Source organism: Bufo bufo, chromosome 2 (genome assembly GCF_905171765.1).
Source record: "Bufo bufo chromosome 2, aBufBuf1.1, whole genome shotgun sequence".
NCBI lineage: Eukaryota > Metazoa > Chordata > Amphibia > Anura > Bufonidae > Bufo > Bufo bufo.
The window spans coordinates 21932421-21940871 of record NC_053390.1 but is presented as its reverse complement, the minus strand read 5'-3'; positions in this window follow the sequence as shown (position 1 = coordinate 21940871).

The window sequence follows — 8451 nt, the reverse complement described above, 5'->3', positions numbered from 1 at the left end:
ACTGCACATGACGGCTCTTACCCTGTGATATAAGAGGCTGGTGCTCCTCCATTAAATGTCACTGCACACACGTGTATACACTGCACATGACGGCTCTTACCCTGTGATATAAGAGGCTGGTGCTCCTCCATTAAATGTCACTGCACACACGTGTATACACTGCACATGACGGCTCTTACCCTGTGATATAAGAGGCTGGTGCTCCTCCATTAAATGTCACTGCACACACGTGTATACACTGCACATGACGGCTCTTACCCTGTGATATAAGAGGCTGGTGCTCCTCCATTACATGTCACTGCACACACGTGTATACACTGCACATGACGGCTCTTACCTTGTGATATAAGAGGCTGGAGCTCCTCCATTACATGTCACTGCACACACGTGTATACACTGCACATGACGGCTCTTACCTTGTGATATAAGAGGCTGGTGCTCCTCCATTACATGTCACTGCACACACGTGTATACACTGCACATGACGAGTCTTACCTTGTGATATAAGAGGCTGGTGCTCCTCCATTACATGTCACTGCACACACGTGTATACACTGCACATGACGGCTCTTACCTTGTGATATAAGAGGCTGGTGTCCTCCATTACATGTCACTGCACACACGTGTATACACTGCACATGACGGGTCTCATCTTGTGATATAAGAGGCTGGTGCTCCTCCATTAAATGTCACTGCACACACGTGGACACACTGCACATGACGGCTCTTACCTTGTGATATAAGAGGCTGGTGCTCCTCCATTACATGTCACTGCACACACGTGTATACACTGCACATGACGGCTCTTACCCTGTGATATAAGAGGCTGGTGCTCCTCCATTAAATGTCACTGCACACACGTGTATACACTGCACATGACGGCTCTTACCCTGTGATATAAGAGGCTGGTGCTCCTCCATTAAATGTCACTGCACACACGTGTATACACTGCACATGACGGCTCTTACCCTGTGATATAAGAGGCTGGTGCTCCTCCATTACATGTCACTGCACACACGTGTATACACTGCACATGACGGCTCTTACCTTGTGATATAAGAGGCTGGAGCTCCTCCATTACATGTCACTGCACACACGTGTATACACTGCACATGACGGCTCTTACCTTGTGATATAAGAGGCTGGAGCTCCTCCATTACATGTCACTGCACACACGTGTATACACTGCACATGACGGCTCTTACCTTGTGATATAAGAGGCTGGTGCTCCTCCATTACATGTCACTGCACACACGTGTATACACTGCACATGACGAGTCTTACCTTGTGATATAAGAGGCTGGTGTTCCTCCATTACATGTCACTGCACACACGTGTATACACTGCACATGACGGCTCTTACCTTGTGATATAAGAGGCTGGTGCTCCTCCATTACATGTCACTGCACACACGTGTATACACTGCACATGACGGCTCTTACCTTGTGATATAAGAGGCTGGTGCTCCTCCATTACATGTCACTGCACACACGTGTATACACTGCACATGACGGCTCTTACCTTGTGATATAAGAGGCTGGTGCTCCTCCATTACATGTCACTGCACACACATGTATACACTGCACATGACGGCTCTTACCTTGTGATATAGGAGGCTGGTGCTCCTCCATTACATGTCACTGCACACACGTGTATACACTGCACATGACGGGTCTTACCTTGTGATATAAGAGGCTGGTGCTTCTCCATTACATGTCACTGCACACACGTGTATACACTGCACATGACGGCTCTTACCTTGTGATATAAGAGGCTGGTGCTCCTCCATTACATGTCACTGCACACACGTGTATACACTGCACATGACGGGTCTTACCCTGTGATATAAGAGGCTGGTGCTCCTCCATTACAGGTCACTGCACACACGTGTATACACTGCACATGACGGCTCTTACCTTGTGATATAAGAGGCCGGTGCTCCTCCATTACATGTCACTGCACACACGTGTATACACTGCACATGACGGCTCTTACCCTGTGATATAAGAGGCTGGTGCTCCTCCATTACATGTCACTGCACACACGTGTATACACTGCACATGACGGCTCTTACCCTGTGATATAAGAGGCTGGTGCTCCTCCATTACATGTCACTGCACACACGTGTACACACGGCACATGACGGCTCTTACCTTGTGATATCAGAGGCTGGTGCTCCTCCATCATGGCCTCCTTGTACAGATCCTTGTGTCCTTCTATATACTCCCACTCCTCCATGGAGAAATAGACAGTGACGTCCTGACACCTTATAGGAACCTGACAACACAATGACACCGTCATCACCCAGACCCCTCCAGTGCTGTTACTGGAGAATTTCCCAGCATTCCCAGCAGTGTCACCTCTCCAGTCAGCAGCTCCATCATCTTGTGGGTGAGCTCTAGGATCTTCTGCTCATGTATCAGGGGGTGAGGGGGAGGCTCTGTGATGGGGGGAGGGGTCCTGCTCCGCCCTCCTGACTCCTGGAGATGGATGATGGGAGTCACACAGTCCCCCGATGTCTTCTTCACTATTGTGTACTCCTGTGGATGGAGAGAGACACTTAGGGAATAAACCCTTCAGGGGCCATGTGCTCTCCTCCGGCCCTCTCCTCCTGGTACAACGTGCCTACTTACCTTCTCATGGCTCCTACAACATGACTATTGGTCACCGGTCACATGACACATCACTCACCATATTGGGGCTGATCTTCAGGTTCTCCATCACTTGGAAGGTCTGGAGGCCGTTCTCCAGGACCCTGGACTCTTCCTATCACTTCCTATGATGGATTCTCCTTCCCGATGTCTGACTTGTTACAGAATCCAATAAAGAGGAGAGAAATCTAGAAAAGTTTACCTCTCCGCTCAGCAGGGAGATGATCTCCAAGGTGAGGTCTAATATTCTTCTGCTGATCTCCTTCCTGTCCATCCTTGGTCGTCATTCAGGAGAAGAGGAGAGAACTGGAGGAGCTGGAGGCTTCTAGTACTGCAGGCGCCTTTATGAGAAGAGGAGAGGAAATCATCCAGGGGACAAGACCAGATGTCACCTCCATAACCGCACTTCCTGAGCCTGGAGGGGCCCCGCTTCTCAGAGCCCCCACCACATGGATTCCAGGGGCCCCAACATGGAGATCTCTGGTGGCTCCACAGGAGATAAATGTCTGATAGATGCAGGTCCCACCTCTGGGCTGTGCTCAGCTGTGTCCACAACTCCTAGAGAAGAGACTGGAGAGAGCTGAGCTCAGGCCGGGCCCCGCTCCATTCATTCTCCTCCTGGATACAGGGGCCCCTCATCAGGACAGTCAGGGGCCAGCGAATGATGACAACCCCAACTACTCATCCCCCATCATACTAATCTGAGGAGCGGAGAAGGATTCCTTGTGTGTAATGGAGGAGAATCTCCAGAGGTGACATGTCTGAGCTCTCCACCACACTGTCTCCTCACAGCTCATCTTACCTGCAGGCTGGAGGAATGGCTGATACCAGAGAGAACAAGAGCCCTGACTACCGACCAGGACCTGCCCAGTATCTGCTGCACTGCCAGAGCTGAAGGACCTGGGGTGACGTCACTGTCATGTGATCAGTGCAGGGGGCGGGGCTCAGCAGTGGAGAGGATAAGAGGTGGTGAAGGAACTGAGATGACGTCACCGTCATGTGATCAGGGGCGGGCTCAGCAGTGGAGAACAGAAGAGGTGGTGAATGACCTGTGAGGATGTCACTGTCATGTGATCAGAGTGTGGGCGGAGCTCAGCAGTTGAGGCTCTGGTCCCAGTGATATCATCCCAGGTCCTAGAAGTACTATGGAAGAAGCCTCCAGCACCTCCAGTTTTCTCCTCTTCTCCTTAAAGCAAACCTATATAGAGCTGAGGACATGGGTTGCTAGATGGCCGCTAGCACCTCCGCAATATCCAGTCCCCATAGCTCTGTGTGCTTTTATTGAGTAAAAAAAAACGATTTGATACATATGCAAATTAACCTGAGTTGAGTCCTGTATTATTATTATTATTATTTATTATTAAAGCGCCATTCATTCCATAGCGCTGTACATATGAGAAAAGGTATACATACATAATACAGACAATTGCACTAATCATAAACAAGACGAGTTACAGACTGGTACAGAAGGAGAGAGGGCCCTGCCCGTGAGGGCTTACAATCTACATAGTATGGGAGAAGGACACAGTAGGTGTGGGTGAAGTTGGTCATGGCGGTATAGAGATCAAAAATCAAAGGTAAAGTTAAGAGGTCAGATCAGGGTGTGTCTGCGCTCTGGATTATCTGAATTGAGGAACAGAATACTGAAGAAATAATCCTAATACATAAAACATAACATTTATTGATATGCTAATAAAATCCTAGATAATGTGTGCAACAACTGTATACTGGGATGGACAAGGAATGTAACCACTAGTAGCAGTGGTCAATGGTCACCCCAGTGACAAATACAAAAATAATTAAAGTGCACAGCGGCACTGAGTAGGTAACCAGTGTGTCCTACCGGTACCCAGGGAAGGTCGTCAGGAGCTTCACCACACGATGTAATAATAGTAGTTCATCCTGTATGGATAGATGGATAAATCACAGGGGGAAAGAATACAACGGCTGACAGTAGAACACATGCGTGTAGGGTCCCTAGGGTGTACCCTATAGCTGTCTATCCGTAGACCCTGGGCGTCCCATATGCAGTCACTCTCATCTGCATACTGCATTTACCTGTAACCTCTTACCTATGAGGTAGCCCTTGGAGGGGTTGACTATCATCATGCACCTCCTGACCATATGACTGACCGTGTCATACTTGGTCTGCAGGCTTGACCGCTTTATCCAGGATCGACTTGCCTGACTGCTTATCATCTCCCCTGATGAACTGCCGCATGTCCCGGCAGCGAAACATGTATGTAGGGATTTTGCCTATGCATATTTAGGGACATACAGTTTCCAGAGTTAGGGACAGGTTCCAGACAGGGTCGTCCTTTCAAGGACGAGTGCCCTGTTGCCAGGTTGCTACCACATTTCTAGTACCAGGGTCTACGGATAGAAAGCTATAGGGTACACCCTAGGGACCCTACACGCATGTGTTCTACTGTCAGCCGTTGTATTCTTTCCCCCTGTGATTTATCCGTCTATCCATACAGGATGAACTACTATTATTACATCGTGTGGTGAAGCTCCTGACGACCTTCCCTGGGTACCGGTAGGACACACTGGTTACCTACTCAGTGCCGCTGTGCACTTTAATTATTTTTGTATTTGTCACTGGGGTGACCATTGACCACTGCTACTAGTGGTTACATTCCTTGTCCATCCCAGTATACAGTTGTTGCACACATTATCTAGGATTTTATTAGCATATCAATAAATGTTATGTTTTATGTATTAGGATTATTTCTTCAGTATTCCATGGCGGTATAGAGGCAGCAGGGTCACTGGTTGTAGGCTTGTCTGAAGAGATGGGTTTTTAGGTTTCTTTTGAAGGATTCCACTGTAGGTGAGAGTCTGATATGTTGTGGTAGCGAGTTCCAGAGTATGGGGGATGCACGGGAGAAATCTTGGAGTCGATTGTGGGAAGAGGCGATAAGAGGAGAGAAGGAGGTCTTGTGAGGATCGGAGATTGCGTGTGGGGGTGTATCGGGAAAGTAGCTCAGAGATGTAGGGAGGGGACAGGTTGTGGACGGCCTTGTATGTATTTGTTAGTACTTTGAAGTGAATTCGCTGGGCAATGGGGAGCCAGTGAAGGGATTGGCAGAGGAGTAATAGGGTGAGAGGTGGATTAGTCGGGCAGCAGAGTTGAGGATAGATTGGAGGGGTGCGAGAGTGCTAGATGGAAGGCCACAGAGGAGAATATTGCAGTAGTCTAGGCGGGAGATGATGAGGGCATGTACAAGCATTTTCGCAGATTCAAAGTTAAGGAAAGCGCAGATGCGGGAGATGTTTTTGAGTTGGAGGCGGCACGTGGTGGAAAGAGCTTGGATTTGCGGTCGGAAGGAAAGTGCAGAATCCAAGGTCACTCCAAGGCAGCGGACTTTGTTGACCGGGGAGAGTGTGCAGCCATTGATCATGATAGATAGGTCAGGATTTAGAAGGAGAGATGAGAGGGGGTGGACAATATCAGACTGTATGTGAGATGAGTCAGGGACAGGACTCATCTCAGGTTAATTTGCATATGTATCAAATCAGGGTTTTTTTACACAATAAAAGCACACAGAGCTATGGGGACTGGGTATTGCGGATGTGCTAGCGGCCATCTAGCAACCCATGTCCTCAGCTCTATACCCAAAATCCCGGTGACAGGTTCCCTTTAAGGAAGTGATAGGAAGAGTCCAGGGTCCTGGAGAATGGCCTCCAGACCTTCCAAGTGATGGAGAACCTGAAGATCAGCCCCCAGTATGGTGAGTGATGTGTCATGTGACCAGTGACCAATAGTCATGTTGTAGGAGCCATGAGAAGGTAAGTAGGCACGTTGTACCAGGAGGAGAGGGCCGGAGGGGAGCACATGGCCCCTGAAGGGTTTATTCCCTAAGTGTCTCTCTCCATCCACAGGAGTACACAATAGTGAAGAAGACATCGGGGGACTGTGTGACTCCCATCATCCATCTCCAGGAGTCAGGAGGGCGGAGCAGGACCCCTCACCCCATCATAGAGCCTCCCCCTCACCCCCTGATACATGAGCAGAAGATCCTAGAACTCACCCACAAGATGATGGAGCTGCTGACTGGAGAGGTGACACTGCTGGGAATGCTGGGAAATTCTCCAGTAACCGCACTGGAGGGGTCTGGGTGATGACGGTGTCATTGTGTTGTCAGGTTCCTATAAGGTGTCAGGATGTCACTGTCTATTTCTCCATGGAGGAGTGGGAGTATATAGAAGGACACAAGAATCTGTACAAGGAGGCCATGATGGAGGAGCACCAGCCTCTTATATCACAGGGTAAGAGCCGTCATGTGCAGTGTATACACGTGTGTGCAGTGACATGTAATGGAGGAGCACCAGCCTCTTATATCACAGGGTAAGAGCCGTCATGTGCAGTGTATACACGTGTGTGCAGTGACATGTAATGGAGGAGCACCAGCCTCTTATATCACAGGGTAAGAGCCGTCATGTGCAGTGTATACACGTGTGTGCAGTGACATGTAATGGAGGAGCACCAGCCTCTTATATCACAAGGTAAGACCCGTCATGTGCAGTGTATACACGTGTGTGCAGTGACATGTAATGGAGGAGCACCAGCCTCTTATATCACAAGGTAAGACCCGTCATGTGCAGTGTATACACGTGTGTGCAGTGACATGTAATGGAGGAGCACCAGCCTCTTATATCACAAGGTAAGACCGTCATGTGCAGTGTATACACGTGTGTGCAGTGACATGTAATGGAGGAGCACCAGCCTCTTATATCACAAGGTAAGACCCGTCATGTGCAGTGTATACACGTGTGTGCAGTGACATGTAATGGAGGAGCACCAGCCTCTTATATCACAAGGTAAGAGCCGTCATGTGCAGTGTATACACGTGTGTGCAGTGACATGTAACGGAGGAGCACCAGCCTCTTATATCACAAGGTAAGAGCCGTCATGTGCAGTGTGTACACGTGTGTGCAGTGACATGTAATGGAGGAGCACCAGCCTCTTATATCACAAGGTAAGAGCCGTCATGTGCAGTGTGTACACGTGTGTGCAGTGACATGTAATGGAGGAGCACCAGCCTCTTATATCACAAGGTAAGAGCCGTCATGTGCAGTGTGTACACGTGTGTGCAGTGACATGTAATGGAGGAGCACCAGCCTCTTATATCACAAGGTAAGACCCGTCATGTGCAGTGTATACACGTGTGTGCAGTGACATGTAATGGAGGAGCACCAGCCTCTTATATCACAAGGTAAGAGCCGTCATGTGCAGTGTGTACACGTGTGTGCAGTGACATGTAATGGAGGAGCACCAGCCTCTTATATCACAAGGTAAGAGCCGTCATGTGCAGTGTGTACACGTGTGTGCAGTGACATGTAATGGAGGAGCACCAGCCTCTTATATCACAAGGTAAGACCCGTCATGTGCAGTGTGTACACGTGTGTACAGTTACATGTAATGGAGGAGCACCAGCCTCTTATATCACAAGGTGAGACCCGTCATGTGCAGTGTATACACGTGTGTGCAGTGACATGTAATGGAGGAGCACCAGCCTCTTATATCACAAGGTAAGAGCCGTCATGTGCAGTGTGTACACGTGTGTGCAGTGACATGTAATGGAGGAGCACCAGCCTCTTATATCACAAGGTAAGACCCGTCATGTGCAGTGTGTACACGTGTGTACAGTGACATGTAATGGAGGAGCACCAGCCTCTTATATCACAAGGTAAGACCCGTCATGTGCAGTGTATACACGTGTGTGCAGTGACATGTAATGGAGGAGCACCAGCCTCTTATATCACAAGGTAAGAGCCGTCATGTGCAGTGTGTACA